This window comes from Anabrus simplex, chromosome 1 (assembly GCF_040414725.1).
Source record: "Anabrus simplex isolate iqAnaSimp1 chromosome 1, ASM4041472v1, whole genome shotgun sequence".
Lineage (NCBI taxonomy): Eukaryota > Metazoa > Arthropoda > Insecta > Orthoptera > Tettigoniidae > Anabrus > Anabrus simplex.
Window position 1 is genome coordinate 1,337,828,176 of NC_090265.1, and position 18,278 is coordinate 1,337,846,453.

Here is an 18,278-nt window from a genome sequence, read left to right on the forward strand (position 1 = left end):
TTTTCAACTATTTTAAGATGAGTGTGCAAACTTTCTGTGTCAATTTCCGCCATAAGAACAAATACGTAATACACTAGAGCGTAAAAACAAGGAAACGCAACACTCGAGAAGACTAGACACTGCCGTGCTGGCTAGATGTGTAAACTTCCACTGACTCACAGCTCCCACTACCCTCCCAATCTGGTTTTTTTCACCCGGCAGCCGGCCCGTACAGTGGGGGCTGTCGGCTTCCTACTACAATAGCACGGCAGCCGGGTGCCGTTTATACGGCAACGACTTTTACCGGGCAAGTGTGAAACGTCTCGTACACTTCTTGTCCTGACAACCGTGTACCCGGCAGCCGGGTAGGTGTGAAACAAGCCTACCAGTTCGCAGAGAAAGCGGACTTATGTTGGGCGATCTATGGCTGGATACGTCACCAGAGATCGTTTCCGTGCCAACATCGTACGACATGCAGTGGCAATTTGACCTTTTTCCTGGCCTTCAGAAATCTGGCTACCTCTACCAGTTCTGAACCCGCGGTCACGGAATTCAGAAGTTGACATGAGAGAAAATATAATTGTCTCTAGGCCTCGCAAACCTAATACCGTCGGGGTGAGAAGAGAACAATGGTTGACCAACGGAGGTCTGATAAAGCTGAAAGTGAAGAGCCTGGCACAAATGGCAACAATGCCAGACTTAGCTGTGGAATCCACAGTCATCCACTCGCGCTCCTAAGTTGAGAGGCCCTGGAGATCCTCGTTTAGTCGCCTCTTGCGACGGGCAAGCCAGATCGTGGGTGTATTCTACGCCTACACGAGGATTTGCTCTGTCTCCAAGCAATTATATTCAAGTACGATTTCTACGGCCATTTTACAGCTTCAAGTACTTCCGATCAGTTCTACTACTTGAGCTATATAGTGATACTTGATTCGCTATAGGTCAAATAGGAGTCTGCATCATAGAAAAATATCATAAATACTTTTATGTTCTTAATAGATTATTTGGATTCAAAGTCATGTCTGATATATTCTATTATGGATCTAGTGTCCTCACCTTCTCATGCGTAACGCTGAACAGTCTTACGTTTGAAGAATAAATTCGCAACTGATAATCCTGTACCAGCACAGAACTCCATTAAACGCTTCCCGTTCCTGTTAGTTTCAAATCTTCCACTCATCTGCCCATTACCTTCTCATGTCCTGCACTTTAGTTCCAATTCTCGCACTGAAATCGCCCATTAGCAATATCCTACCTTCACTGTTCACTCTGACTACGATGTAACTCGGCGCTCCATAACACTCATCAGTTTCATCCTCATGTGCACCCTACAATGTTGAATACACTGCCAGTGAGACAATTCTCGTCCTAATTCCTCCAACCATTATATCCTTCACACATTATTTGCTCATTTACATGCCTAACAGAAACTATGTTGCGTACTATGGTTTTCCTGATGAACAGTCCTACCCTACGCTCTGCCAAGTTCCTATTTTCACACCTGTTAAAAACACCTTATAATCTCCTGGCTCTTCCTCGGTATCTCCCCTTACTCGAACATAATTAACTCCGAATACATCCGGACGTCTTCTTTGCTGATTCAGCCAGTTCTACTTTCTTTCTTCTTTCTTTCTTTCTTTCTTTATTTATTTATTTATTTCTTGCTTGCTTTCTTTCTTTCTTTCTTTCTTTCTTTCTTTCTTTCTTTCTTTCTTTCTTTCTTCCATATGTTCCTTTAATATTGGTTGCTCACCATCGAGTTCCATTGCTTTCGCCAACTTATTCCCAAATAATAATAATAATAATAATAATAATAATAATAATAATAATAATAATAATAATAATAATAATAAGGTACGTTTATGCCTTTGCTGGCAGGACCTAGTGTTTACAGTGCACTATGTCTTCTGGTATAGGCTAGAGCAATTTTGTTACTTCCACTGACCTGTCTCAGTCTTATCCTTGGCTTTGACAATATGAAAGTGACTGAGGTATGAGCGATGCTAGTAATGCCATTCCTTCTGCAGCCAGTCCCTGCTATGAATGGTGTGAACATGTTGCTCATAGTGTCGTTTAATGCATGCATTTCAGTGGGCTTGGCAGACTGATATGTAACAGCAACTTCTGGATCGGTGAGGAAAGTAACGGGAAACTACCTCACTCCTCATTTCCCTAGTACGCCTCTTCAGTGATGCCTAGGCCATCTATGACAGCTGACGGCGGAGCTGTTGAGGATCCAACCAGCCTTAGGGCTAAGAACTATAGGCTATCTATGGCAGCTGATGGCGGAGCTGTTGAGGATCCAACCAGCCTTAGGGCTGAGGACTATAGGCCATCTGTGACAGCTGTTGGCGGAGCTGTTGAGGATCCAACCAGCCTTAGGGCTGAGGACTATAGGCGATCTATAACAGCTGATGGCGGAGCTGTTGAAGATCCAACCAGCCTTAGGGCTGAGGACTATAGGCTATCTATGACAGCTGATGGCGGAGCTGTTGAGGATCCAACCAGCCTTAGGGCTGAGGACTATAGGCCATCTGTGACAGCTGTTGGCGGAGCTGTTGAGGATCCAACTAGCCTTAGGGCTGAGGACTATAGGCCATCTATAACAGCTGACGGCGGAGCTGTTGAGGATCCAACCAGCCTTAGGACTGAGGATTGAACATACATACAATGTACGTCTACCCATTAGTCCCGTTTCCTGGTGCGGGGTCGGGGATGACGTGAGATAACTTGTGTGGCATGATTTTATGGCCGCATGCCCTTCCTGACGCCAACCACAGCTGAGGAGCTGATGAAGATGTAATGCATGATAATGAATTCAATTTGGCAAGGAGATGGAAAGAACTGTCCCGGCATTTGCCTGGAATTGAAATTGAGAAACCACAGAAAACCATTCGCAGACAGCCGACGATGGGGTTTGAACCCACTCGTCTCCCGAATAGAGAGCTTAGCGCCATAGCTGTAGCGTGGCCACTCCGCTCAGTAATCTATATAAATAAAATCGTAACGACCGTGTGTCTGTACATTGACTATTTTGGCGAAATGTTCATTCAATTATCCGTTTCAGGTGTTATAACGACCATCTGCATACTTTTTAGCTTTGGTGCCTGTTTGTTTGTCTGTTTATCTGAGTTTTTATAACTTGAAAACTACTGGATGTACTTCAACCAAACTTCATATTTAGAGTCCACCTGCCCTTGGGTAGGTTTTAGGGCCAATATTGTTTCTAAATCCATAAGCTGACTGAGAGTTTATACGAAACCAAAACCGTGATTTTGCACTCCCACAAAATATACATAACCAAACTTAATGTAAATCTACTTGCCTTTGTAAATCAATTCCTAAAACTTTTTTCACATGTGCATCATTTCGATACAATGATTAAGGGAGATGTAATTAACGGACCGTTTTTCAGCCTAAGTTCGAGCGGACTTTTTTTAAGCTTTTTTGTCGATTTGTCTGTTCGTCCGTTTGTTAAGTTCTTATAACTGGGAAACTACTCTATATGTTTCTACTTAACTTTATCTCTGTCCTAGGGTAGGTATTAGGGTCAATATTACTTCTAAATCCCGGATTGGTTTGGGTTTTTTAGGAAGTCGAAACAGTGATTTTACCCTCCCACAAAATGTAAATGACCAACCTTAACAGAAAACTATCAGCCTTAATGGAAATTCATTTCTAAACATGTTTTCTCATGTGCACCTTGTCGAAAAGAGGATGTTCAGGGAGTTATTATTAATGAGCGGTTTTACAAGGCTGTCATATAATTTCAAGTTGGTTTAAATGGTTTAACTAAAGAGCCATTTTACTCTTTTCGATAGAACAGATAATGAGGGAGGTTATCGTCAACGATTAGTTTCATGAGTTTTCAGCCACAGTGCCACTCCCTGTTTGAGATGTACAATATGTAACCGAGAAACAGGGAGAATTATGCACAACTTCGGACCAGGAACAGTATCGTTCAATTACCTCCGTGATCTAAGCTATTCTGTCTCCACTTTGTTCACGTTACTGCCACGTTCTTTTGTAGAATAAAATCAGTTTAACATGCCGTATTAAACGTTTGAATACAGGCATGTAACTTCGCATAAATTCATGAAGTAATCGTGAAATCGATTACCAATTCACGTGCGAAGAACGGGTACATATACTAGTAGTAATAATGATAATAATAATAATAATAATAATAATCTTTATGGCGTCAGTTACTGAGTTGCAGACATACAAAATGGTGGAGCTGATAATCATTTTGTTATTCTGTAAAGTAACAATTACCTCCACGTCCTTTACATTAGCGCTCACGCTCTTTAGGAAACATTTAATTATGTAACATGTTGTAACAACCAAGCCAACTCACAAATACTGAATGAATATAGCTAGGGCTAGAGCTCGGAAGTTGACGAAAACATCTTTTTTTTTTCTCGAGTGTCCAAAGACGAGGCCCAACTTAATATATATTCATTCTTGTTCAATATATGCCAGAAAATGGTGGGTTTTATGTGTCTTTTCTTGCCCTTTTCAGCTTTTTCTATGTCTGAAGGTTTTTGTGTTTTTCAAACTTCACCTTTTCGACTACATTTTTAAAGCCCATTCTCAATTCAAATCATCATTAAATCATCCATCACCTCTTAAACATCTTTTCTCTAGTAAATACATATATTTGAACAATATCGGAAAAAGATTAAATGAAATGAAATGAAATGAAAAAATAACAGTGCTTGAAGAAACCAGGAGTATCGTATCAAATTATGTGCAAGATAAGTGAAATATTGAAAGTGGAAAATTTTTATGAGTGTTTTTGAAGAGTAAGATCCTACTTGATTCAAGTATTGAACCCTTAACATCCGTTGATGTGGAACGAAGTTTCTCGATGTTTTGCAAAGTGCTGTCCGAAAACCAACGATCCTTTACAACTAAGAACCAGGAGATAACTATAGTGACATACTGCAAAGCCAACTGAAGCAGGGTTTGGCCGTGCGGTAAGGGTCGCGCAGCTGTGAGCTTGCATTCGGGAGACAGTGGGTTCGAACCCCACTGTCGGCAGCCCTGAAGATGGTTTTCCGTGTTTTCCCATTTTCACACCAGGGAAATGCTGGGGCTGTACCTTAATGAAGGCCACGGCTGCTACCTTCCCAATCTCCCACCCTTCCGTGTTCGACGTGTTAGTGCGACGTTAAACAAATAGCCAAAAAAAGAAGTAGGGTTTCCAAATTCTAACTACTGCAACCCTAATGTAAGTCCAATATGATTCCAGGCATACTAATTTGTATTTCTTTCTCCAGATTCTTCTTTCTGCAGGTTCGAGGAATTCATTCCAGGTGGAAAAAGTATTTCATTCTAAATTCTGCAAGTACTTCTTAACAAACACGGAATTCTTTTTTTTTTTTTAATTATGTTATTCTAACATATCTAATGTCTGAAACAACAAATATTTCACTGATATATGTTTGCACTGTGTGTTGCATACCACCAGAATTTTGCAATTTAAAACATCATGGGCCGATTGCAGAAACAGTGTTTAGGTTAAACAATGTCTAAGTATGGCTGCCGCATTCCAGAGACGTTATTCATTACTTAGGCACTGTCTAAAACCGATGTTCAACCGACCATGTTTAAACACTGCCGAGAACACTGTTTAACCTCAAATGAGAGGAGTGAGTCACAATCAGAGGTTATGTACCATGAAACATGTAATTTGTATTATTATGTTGAGACGAGTCGTCCGCTGCTAAATCGCAGCAATTCATTTGGCGTGTTCGGGGAGATAGAGCTTAAAATAACATTTCGCTGTTCAAGAGACTTGTTTCTCGAGACTGACAAAGTGGCAGTCCGGTAACTGTCAACTTGAATACAATTTTTGGCAACCGATATATTTTATTATACCTGGGGTAATTTCCATGGAATTATAGGTCACTTCGACTACATACATATCAGAATTACGTGTCCCGATCGTCTGAGGGCTGTCACATACATCAAACGGGAGGGATTCACTTATATTTACTGCCAAGTAAACACACATGATAGTGAAAACTAAAAAGAAGGTTGTATGTGTTTTTTATATATAATCGTATAAGTTTTCGGCAACTATCAGATAGGAAAAGGCAAGTGGTGGTGATGGTGGTGATTATTGTTTAAAGAGGAGGACTGGGGAAGAAGATCCATGGCCATAATAACAGCCCTAGTATTTGCCTGGTGTAAAAATAGGGAAACTACGGAAAACAATCTTTAGGGCTGCCGATGATGTGTTTCGAACCTATGATCTCCAGAATACAAGCTACATCTATATGGCTCGTACAACACATTCGGTTAGGCCTACGCATTACTACCGCTTCATCTTCCCTTCGTCGAAGCTACCGTATTTACGAGTAGATAACACTCACAGTAACAACGCTATAATCAAAGCTACACTTCCTCGTACGGTGGCGTGTCGCTTTAGTGTCGATAATACAGTATTATGAGATTTGATTTCCACCGAAGGCGATACTCTTATCTGTGGGCAAGTCATGCTCATGCTTACCCATATTTGACAATGTGTAGGAAGACAAGCAGCTGACTGGCGTTCGTCGCGCCCACCGACGAATTTTATTGGATGCGAGAAGCAAAGAGTTGCATGAAAGATACTTCTATCTCCATTTTCAAACCAATATTGTAACTTTAAACTATGTCTAGTTAAACATCGGGTGAACATTGTTTATGCAATGGACGATCATGCTCGATTTAGACGTTGTCTAAGGCTTAAAACTAGTCATCATTTCTGCAATCGGCCCTATATTTCTTCATTAAATATATAATTAATACTAAAATTATGAGTGAATTTGGATCGCATTTTACATCCTTTTTGTCAATTTTAGGTCCTTTTTATAAGACGTGTTTAGGCAATTTCAGATCTTCATCTTCCAAGCCCTACTCGCCTTAAACATTCATCTTCATAGAATCATGACCTACCGGGCGAGTTGGCCTTGTGGTTAAGGGCGCGCAGCTGTGAGCTTGCATCCGGGAGATAGTGGGTTCGAACCACACTGTCGGCAGTCCTGAAGATGATTTTCCGTGGTTTTCCCTTTTCACACCAGGTGAATGCTGGGGCTGTACCTTAATGAAGGCCACGGCCGCTTCCTTCCCATCGTCACCATAAGACCTCTCTGTGTCAGTGCGACGTAAAGCAAACAGCAAAAAAGAATCATGACCGTTACCTTTTCACGATCACGTTTACTTCAAGTGAATATCTTCAGGTATTAGGTAGAGTTAGGTACAAACCATAGAGATGTATAGTAGGGAGTTAGGAGGGACAGTGCTGAAACCTCTCTCATAACTAAAAGAGTAAGATTACATGACACGATAGCTCACTTAGTACAACAAAAAATAGATGTGCCTACAAAGAGATCCACAAATTTTATGTCCTACGGTTCAGTGTTTCATGATTCTGTGTCCTGACAGTCACCGTAAAAGAAGGTATGATTTCTTTCTGTTGCTAATAATGTTGAGAGTGGTGAAGTTGACTCCACACAGGAACGTCCCAGTAAACAAAAATTGACTCATGAAATATGCCAATGGGATTAAGAAAGGATGGAAGTAAAATTAGTTGACTGCAAGCTAGATGGGATCGGGTGTAGTGGGAATAAGGGATGTTCAGATGAGGAAGCAAGACAGGAAGTAGTAGCGGGTAACAAGGTGTCGTATTTGGTACGACACATGAGAGATTCGGGTTACTCCCCACGTAATCCATAGATCGCAACATAGTTTCCGTTAAATACTTAAAAATACTGCAAATATATACATACGGTATTATTAATAATGTACTGCCGATCTATGATTTGGTGATTTCATTATCGCGATAGTAGTCCAACTGCTCAGCTGATTGGTTCGCGTTGCGGTTATTGTTTCAGAGGGTCCCGGGTTCTATTCCCGGTCGTATTGTGTACTTTAGACGTGTCTGATTAATTACTTTGACTCAGGAACTGGGTGTTTGGGTTAATCTTAATACACGCCTGTTTGTATTCACACAACACGCCACACTGCCAACCACCACAGAAACACCCTCCTCGTGGGGTTGGAGTCATGAAGGACATCTGGCCCTAAAAATGAGCCAAATGCACATGTACTTTTGATCACAAAACAATTGAGGAAAACCAAGAAGAGAAAAGTCATCAGTATAGGGAGTACGGTAAGACAGAAGAGTGTGCCAGTGAGTGTTGGCTGCACTATACGAGCTTAGGCCTATATATATTCGGGAAATGGTGGATTCGAACCCCACCACCGGTAGCCCAATAGATAGTCTCCCGTGGTTTTCCATTTTCATACAAGAAAAATGCAGGGGCTCTGTCTTAATGAAGACCACGGCCTCTTATTTCCTTTTCTATCCCATCATCGCTGAAAACATACATAAGTTTGTGCGACATTAAAACCATCAGTCTACATCAGAGCTGGGCGTTCGTTAAGGCTAGCCCAGTGCGGCCGGGCTGGCCTAACGTAAATGCTGGTAGTTTACGTGGCAAGCATACGTCACAGCGAAGCGAGAGAGCAAACACACTTGGCAGGGAATGAACAGAAACGTTCGATTGTAACTACAAAGGTCTCCTCCACTACTCAGCCTTCTCAGCGAAATGTTGACTCGGGTACAGTGTTGTGTTTGAGTCATCAGTCCATAGACTGGTTTGATGCAGCTCTCCATGCCACCCTATCCTGTGCTAACCTTTTCATTTCTACGTAACTATTGCATCCTACATCTGCTCTAATCTGTTTGTCATATTCATACCTTGGTCTACCCCTACCGTTCTTGCCACCTACACTTCCTTCAAAAACCAACTGAACAAGTCCTGGGTGTCTTAAGATGTGTCCTATCATTCTATCTCTTCTTCTCGTCAATTTTAGCCAAATCGATCTCCTCTCACCAATTCGATTCAGTATCTCTTCATTCGTGATTCGATCTATCCATCTCACCTTCAGCATTCTTCTATAACACCACATTTCAAAAGCTTCTATTCTCTTTCTTTCTGAGCTAGTTATCGTCCATGTTTCACTTCCATACAATGCCACGCTCCACACGAAAGTCTTCAAAAACATCTTTCTAATTCCGATATCAATGTTTGAAGTGAGCAAATTTCTTTTTTTAAGAAAGCTCTTCCTTGCTTGTGCTAGTCTGCATTTTATGTCCTCCTTACTTCTGCCATCGTTGGTTATTTTACTACCCAAGTAACAATATTCATCTACTTCCTTTAAGACTTCGTTTCCTAATCTAATATTTCCTATATCACCTGCCTTCGTTCGACTGCACTCCATTACTTTTGTTTTGGACTTATTTATTTTCATCTTGTACTCCTTACCTAAGGCTTCATCCATACCATTCAGCAACTTCTCGAGATCTTCTGCAGTCTCAGATAAAATAATAATATCATCGGCAAATCTCAAGGTTTTGATTTCCTCTCCTTGGACTGTGATTCCCTTTCCAAATTTCTCTTTGATTTCCTTTACTGCCTGTTCTATGTAAACATTGAAAAGGAGAGGGGACAAACTGCAGCCTTGCCTCACTCCTTTCTGGATTGCTGCTTCTTTTTCAAAGCCCTCGATTCTTATCACTGCAGACTGATTTTTATACAGGTTGTAGATAATTCTTCGTTCTCGGTATCTGATCCCTATCATCTTCAGAATCATAAATAGCCTGGTCCAATCAACATTATCGAATGCCTTTTCTAGATCTACGAATGCCATGTACGTGGGCTTGTCCTTCTTGATTCGATCCTCTAAGATCAGACGTAAAGTCAGGATTGCTTCACGTGTTCCTACATTTCTTCTGAAGCCAAATTGATCTTCCCCCAACTCAGCTTCAACTTGTTTTTCCATTCTTCTGTAAATAATACGTGTTAAAATTTTGCAGGCATGAGATACTAAACTAATAGTGCGGTAGTTTTCACACCTGTCAGCACCGGCTTTCTTGGGAATAGGTATAACAACATTCTGCCGAAAATCGGATGGGACTTCTCCTGTCTCATACATCTTGCATACTAAATGAAATAACCTTACCATGCTGGTTTCTCCTAAGGCAGTCAGTAATTCAGAGGGAATATCATCAATTCCAGGTGCCTTGTTCCTATTTAGGTCACTCACAGCTCTGTCAAACTCTGACCTCAAAATTGGGTCTCCCATTTCATCAGCATCAACAGCCTCTTCATGTTCCAGATCGAAATTATCTACATCGTTACCTTGATACAACTGTTGGATATGCTCCTGCCATCTTTCTGCTTTGTCTTCTTTCCCTAGAAGTGGCTTTCCATCTGAGCTCTTAATATTCATGCACCTAGATTTCCTTTCTCCAAAGGTTTCCTTGATTTTCCTGTATGCAGCATCTACCTTTCCCAGGGCCATACAGCCTTCGACATCCTTGCACTTCTCCTTCAGCCATTCTTCCTTAGCTACCTTGCACTTTCTATCCACTTGATTCTTTAATCGCCTGTATTCTTTTCTGCCCTCTTCATTTCTAGCATTCTTGTATTTTCGTCGTTCATCAATCAGGTCTAGTATCTCCTGAGTTATCCACTGATTCTTAGTTGATCTTTTCTTCCTTCCTAACATTTCTTCAGCAGCCCTACTGACTTCATTTTTCATGACTCTCCACTCTTCCTCTATAGTGTTTCCTTCAGCCTTTTCATTTAGTCCTTGTGCAACATGTTCCTTGAAACAATCCCTCACACTCTTTTCTTTCAACTTGTCTAGATCCCATCTTTTTGCATTCCTTGCTTTCTTCAATTTCTTCAACTTCAGATGGCATTTCATGACCAACAAGTTGTGGTCAGAGTCCACGTCTGCTGCTGGGAAAGTTTTGCAATCCAACACCTGGTTTCTGAATCTCTGCCTAATCATAATGAAGTCTATTTGATACCTTCCAGTGTCTCCAGGTCTCGTCCACGTATACAGCCGTCGTTTGTGGTGTTTGAACCAAGTATTGGCGAGGACTAAATTATGGTCAGTGCAGAATTCAACCAGCCGACTTCCTCTTTCGTTCCTTTGTCCCAATCCAAATTCTCCTACTGTGCTACCTTCTCTTTCTTGGCCCACCACTGCGTTCCAGTCTCCCATCACAATTAGATTCTCGTCACCTTTGACATATCGGGTACAGTATTAAAAATATATTTAAAACATATTTTTTAAACGCTATAATCGCAAATAAACTACTTTTTCAACATATTCCAGTTTCATTTATACTGCGCTCGATATACACAGTCAGTTTTATTTTCTTATATTTATACATTCAAAGAAAACTGACACAATTTACAAAGATACAAGGTTTAAGCGTACAAGCTACGATTTATAATTCCTTGGATGGGAATGACAGTACTTACATTTTTAAGAATGTAATATTCCTCTTATTCATTCAGCAAAATGTAATACATTTGCATAATTCAGCAAGTCCGGCTCCATGGCTAAATGGTTAGCGTGCTGGCCTTTGGTCACAGGGGTCTCGGGTTCGATTCCCGGCAGGGTCGGAAATTTTAACTATAATTGGTTAATTTCGCTGGCGCGGGGGCTGGGTGTATGTGCCGTCTTCATTATCATTTCATCCTCATCACGACGCGCAGGTCAATTCGGGCGTCAAATCAAAAGACCTGCACCTGGCGATTCGAAGCCCCGGCCACATCCCGGCACTAAAAGCTACACTCTATTTCATTTTCATAATTCAACAAGTTTACTGCTAGATTTTAGAGAGCGTTGAAGTGTTATGTAACTTTCCCTGTTCCCTGAATTTCTGAAAATAGCATTTAAAACTTATCTATCAGGCGTCCGATAATAATGGCTAGCCTTTAAATGGCGAGGGAGTTTCATCACGAGTGAGGACACAGATAGTTATTGCCAATATTTAAGTACAACAACAACAACAACAACAGTAACAACACAATGTAAATACATCTACCAAAGAGATATACAGTATGCCTTCAAATAAATAACCTAACTTATGTTATTCCCGGTAATCATGATTGGATTGTTGTGAGTTTATCAGATAATTTAAACCCAAGCAACCACAAGCCGCAGTTTATTCACCTGAACTCCGCATTACATTAGAAATGTCTCTAAAGCACCTCTTAAAATATAAGATTGAAAATGGTAATTGATTACGTCTTTCTTTCTTTCTTTCTTTCTTTCTTTCTTAATCTGCTTTCCCATCCAGGGTTGGCTTTTCCCTCGGACTCAGCGAGGGATCCCACATCTACCGCCTCAAGGGCAGTGTCCTGGAGCGTGAGACATTGGGTCGGGGGTTACAACTGGGGAGGATGACCAGTACCTCACCCAGGCGGCCTCACCTGCTATGCTGAACAGGGGTCTTGCGGTGGGATGCGAAGATTGGAAGGGATAGACAAGAAAGAGGGAAGGAAGCGGCCGTAGCCTTAAGTTATGTACCATCCCGATATTTGCCTGGAGGAGAAGTTGACCTCCCGAGGCTGAGTGGACCCCGTTCCAGCCCTCGTACCACTTTTCAAATTTCGTGGCAGAGCCGGGAATCGAACCCGGACCTCCGGAGGTGGCAGCTAATCACACTAACCACTACACCACAGAGGCGAACTAATTGATTACGTACAGTATTTGAGCTTGTTGGCCTAACTTTTTATTGTACCCTGTCAAAAACTGTACTGAACATAAATAACTTATTTCTTACTTTGTAAACTGAAAATGACGTGGATTTCTATCCTCTTTCTTTCATTATTTTCTGCCTCTGGGTATCACCGCAGTGATCGAGAGTGACTGGGAGAACTTCGCCCAACCTTGGCGGCCTGTGACCTAGCCGCAACGTCACTGTGGCTGAATAGCATACGCTCATCGCCTTCTTGCCCGCCCGCTGACAGTGCTGTGTGCCCGCGTGAGCACCTCTGGTCTACATCGACAGTTCAGCAGGCACAATAGCTAAAATTTGTTAAGAAGGAAGCCATTTCTTCAGTGTCGACATAGTCATTAGAAATAAGTTCTTCAGTCTGCCCAAACATGAAATACAGTATAACACTTAAAACACTATAACATACCTGTAAAATATGAACAATTATTAGTGGAATGACATGTTTCGTTCTAAAGAACATCCTCAGATTCTATCAAATCACCCTGACTCTAAAAATGTTCTTGTAGAACTAAATAATGTCATTCCAGTTATAGGGTCTTTGTGTTTGTCCCATATCTCTCCTCTTCACATTTAAACAACACACTGTCCTACCAACCACCATAGAAACACGCAATAGTGATAACAAACTTACACATAGGTTTGGAGTCAGGAAGGGCATCCGGCCGTAAAACAAGGCCAAATCCATATGTAAGACACAGTTCGCACCCGCACGACCAGACTTCTTTTTCTTTCTCTTCTCCATTTATCTCGAACGAACGCTAAAGTTTTCCAATTTTAATTTTTTTTGCTAGTGCCTTTACGTCGCACCAACACAGATAGGTCTTATGGCGATGATGGGATAGGAAAGGCCTAGGAGTTGGAAGGAAGCGGCCGTGGCCTTAATTAAGGTATAGCTCCAGCATTTGCTTGGTGTGAAAATGGGAAACCACGGAAAAACCATCTTCAGGGCTGCCGACAGTGGGATTCGAACCCACTATCTCCTGGATGCAAGCTCACAGCCTCGCGCCTCTAACCGCACGGCCAACTCGCCCGGTCTTTCCAATTTCTATAGTCCGTTTCCCGAAAATCTTCAGTAATTCTGGTTCTCAGTCGACCTCGTCTTCTCTGTCCTCCTGGATTTCCATTTAATATATTTTTAGGTACCTCCGTATCACTCATCCTTGCTACGTGCCCGACCCACCTCAATCTGGCTAAGTTCGCTATTCTTCTAATAGGTGGATTTTTATAAATGGTGTGTAGTTCATAAAAGGGGCTGCCTGGCTGAAGCGGTAAAGACGTGCTCGGTCCGCCCGGAAGGACGTGGGTTCGAATCGTAAAAAGTCGTAACATTTAAGAAACGAGATTTCCACTTCCGAAGATGCATATGGCCCTGAGGTTCACTCAGCCTACACCAAAAATGAGTACCAGGTTAATTCCTGGGAGCAAAGGCGGCCGGGCGTAGAACTAACCACTCTACCCAATCACGTGCCGAGGTTACGAATAGTGGAAGCCTTTACCTTCCACCACTCCAAGGGTCTTCATGGCCTTTACGGAGATGACTTTCCTTTTTGTACAATTCATAAATGTTCCTCTTTCATAGATTGGGCCGATAAATCTTCAACGTACCTTTCATTCCAATTCATCCAGCATTCCGGTATCTCCCGTCACCCAACAGGTGTGGGAGATGTCGAAGAAGAAGAACTGTATGTATTGTTAGGAGAAATCAAAGTACATAGAGAAGTTCTGCGATTTACTGTTAAATGAGCATTAATCTAGGTCTTCACATATAGCCATGACTTTTCTCATTATTCACCAAAAGTGCGGTTTCATTCTCAGTACTAATATGGATCCATGTCCGTCCATACCAGTAGTTACAGCAAGGCTAGAGTTAGAAGTGCCACTATGACCGGCGCTCGCTAACACCACTACTATAAAGAAATTGATGTGTTAGTTGTTTTATCGCACTACGTGAACGTATGCTAATGAAGTCCGGTTTTTTAATGCGGAGCTCGCCGATTCCTCAGCTTGTTGCTAGGGGCAACACACTCTATCGTCACGACATCTGTGATACAGTGGGCGATGCTGTATACGCTCATTCATTAACCCCTCTCTTCATTTTCAGGGATCAGAGAACTTACAAATCCGTGTGTTACAGAGTTGGGGGATGGGGCGAAACTACTTGTGTTTCAAGTTCGATATTATTCTTGGACTAGGCAAGGAATTATTTTACAGTTTCCCACAGGAATGTCTTGGAGAGATGAAATATTAAATTGCAAACCCGACAGTAATGCATACTAATATTATAAACAGAGAAAGTTCGTGATTTTTCTTTTTTTGGAGGCTAATTTCGGGAACCACTCGACGGATTACAGTGGTTCTATAACCATTAGTAAGATTTTTTTTTTTGGGGGGGGGGGGGTTTGTCACTGGATGTACTGTATATTATCGTGCTGAATGACAACGAAAGGAGCTAGTTTAAAAAAGGGAAAATTGGTAAAAATGTGTGCGTCCAGGACCCTTAAAAATATGCTGACTAAATTGTTAGTCACCGGGCGAGTTGGCCGTGCGGTTAGGAGCGCGCGGCTGTGAGCTCGCATCCGGGAGATAGTGGGTTCGAACCCCACTGTCGGCAGCCCTAAATATGGTTTTCCGTGGTTTCCCATTATCACACCAGGCAAATTCTGGGGCTGTACCTTAATTAAGGCCACGGCCACTTCGTTCCCATTCCTAGGCCTTTCCTGTCCCATCGTCGCCATAAGACCTATCTCTGTCGGTGCGACGTAAAGCAACTAGCAAAAAAAAATTGTTAGTCATGCTAAAATATGTACTTACATCCAGCTTTCTACTAAAGAATTTCAAATGCAGTCTCTTACTAATACTAGAAAATTTCCAGGGGAGAAATTCCCACAATATCCCTATAAAATCGACAAATTCACCAAAACTCCTCCAGGGGGGTCTAGCTGGAGGTACGGTTCGAAATAAGAGCCAGACGTATGCAAGGGTATTTCATTTCATCCAGAGGAACACTTATTTCCAAATGTGTCTGGTAATAACATGTGGATTGAGACTTTATAAATGTTAATGTTTTGCGCTCAGTCAAGATGCCTTGATAACCAGCAAAAATTCCATAACAAATAACTATTAGTGTCCCACTATTCTTCTAAACATTAATTATTCTTTATTAAGAAAAAATATTATTATTACCATTGTGATGGTTATAATTATGATTCACAATTGGACATGCAAGTCTAACTTCATGATTTGCCTGGCATCCTTAATATTCTATTTTAAAATAATTTCACATCACACCTTAGTGACCAGATTAATGACCTCATAAGGCGTGACTGTCGGCTGATTAATCATGGACAATCCCATTGAAATAAAATTCATTAGCATAGCCTTAGCATTCACTTTACAAAGGTGAAAAATGAGAGTATCCTCCTAATTCAATACAATAAATATTCCGTCATTAGACGGAGTAAACAAATTCAAACATGTTTCGGCTCGTTTGAGCCATCTTCAGTGAAAAATGAGGGGAGTTTGAAATAACTTACATAATATAAGTTGAAAAATGCTAAAAAACATAATGAAGGAGCAAATGAAAAAACAAACAAAAGAGAGCCTAGACGGAAACAAAATTAGCACAAATATACAATATTTACATCAATATGCGGAGCAAAAAACAACTCACTGTGACAAAACTCAGCGAGAAGGTGTTAATTTAAAATAATAATTGAAACTAAAATCTGTGTTAACCTAAGAAAACAAAGGAATGAAAAAAACAAATGATGCAGATGGAAATGAACAATAGTAGCACATGGTGAGGTTGTGGACCTCATGGTTTACAAAATATTGTTTAGTAACAATAACAAAACAGGTTGAAATCACTGTCGAAAATCATCCTTGTAGAAACCCATCCCATTAAATTGGTCAGGAGGGGAGCGGGAGCAAATATTTTTGAGAAACCAAGCCTTATATAACATGCAGGCGAAAAGCCTGTGACAAGGAAAAAACACCCAGTTCTACTTTAATGTTCACTTGAACACAATTAAATCCTCATACCTTAATTCATCCCAAAATAAAGTCTTAAATATATAAGAAAGAAAATGAACGTGTCTTTGTCACAATAAATTCTACGTCTAATTGTCTGAAATTCAACTTCACATTTACAAATTATAACAAAATATTGTATGAACATTACTTTGAGTATAATTTCTCCACCTAAATTGGGTGTCTGTGTTTTACTCCTGCTATCTATATGAGCATATAATCTTTTAACGGAGCTAAATACACTTTTGCTTGCTTAGCATAAATGTCCACAGGATAAATACACCGTGAACAAATCTCAGGGAGAAAATAACATCACTTGAACACAGGACCTCTACTGTTGTGTTCCAAAAGTGTCCCCGAAAATATATATTCCATTATGAGATATCCCATCTCAAATTCACTCCATTCACGCGGTGAAAATACTCGCATCGCATAAACACATAGGGGCAAACATCATCACGTCGTATATAGTTCTCGAACTTGTTAGACCATACTCTATCACCATCAATTTAAACACATCCCTAAACTTCATCTCATGATGAACACCGGGCGTGTTGGCTGTGCGGTTTTGGGTGCGCAGCTCTGAGGGCATCCGGGAGAACCACACTGTCGGCCAGCCTGAAGATGATTTCCGTGGTTTCCCATTTTCACACCAGACAAATGCTGGAGCTGTGCCTTAATTAAGGCTACGGTCGGTTCCTTCCCACTCTTAGCCCTTTCGTATCCCATCGTCGCCAAAAGACCTATTTGTGTCGGTGCGACTTAAAGGAACTGGTAAAAAATAACACATTTAATGTTGCCATTGATGCTTTCACGGCCCGTACTTACAGACATGATACTGTATAGGCTTTTGGGATTGTGCCGTGTCAAGAAAATAAGGTGAAATTCTTTACGTTTCGCAGAGAACTGTGCACTGCGTCATTAGAAAAAAATCTCGACTGTCCACGAGAAAGGCTTCTTAAACAATGACTTGTTGAAATGTAGACGTTATAATAGAAGTGGATTCCGCTTCGAACGCTAGCGCTGTGCCTAGTCCGGGGAGCCATCTGGTGACGAATAAACGTACCATTTCTACTTCTATTATAACGTCTGATGCCGTCTTCTGATGACGCAGAGCACAGTTCTCTAAGAAACGTAAAGAATTTCACCTTATTTTCTTGACACGGCATAACTTAAGCCCAAAAGCTGACACAGTATCATGTCTATAACATATTTCATGTTTAACTACCTGTGTTATTTGTCGTCCTATCGAAAAAACTGTATAGCAAGTTATAGAGAATACAATTTCCGATCATTAAATGATAAATTTGATGTCTTACACAGTTCTACCGTACCGATTATTATTATAACAAAATTCGTGAATTTAGAATTTCAGTTCAAATCAACGCCGAGTGTCGCTAACATAGAAATATTGTTGAATGGTGTTAACTGGCGGTGGTGGTGTGTTTTAGTCGTGATATTCTTAAGGTAAAAAACCGCATGCTCATCAGTTCATATTGACAAGGAAAAATGTGAAGATATTATAAAATTATAAAGAATTATAAAAAATAGTAAAGGAACCATCACTTGAAGAATAAGACAAGAGGGAGTCATGATAGGAGGAAGAAGGATCCCTTTTATATTACATGCCCTAATATCAGAGAGTCGGAAGGAAACGTCACGACAAGCCGCT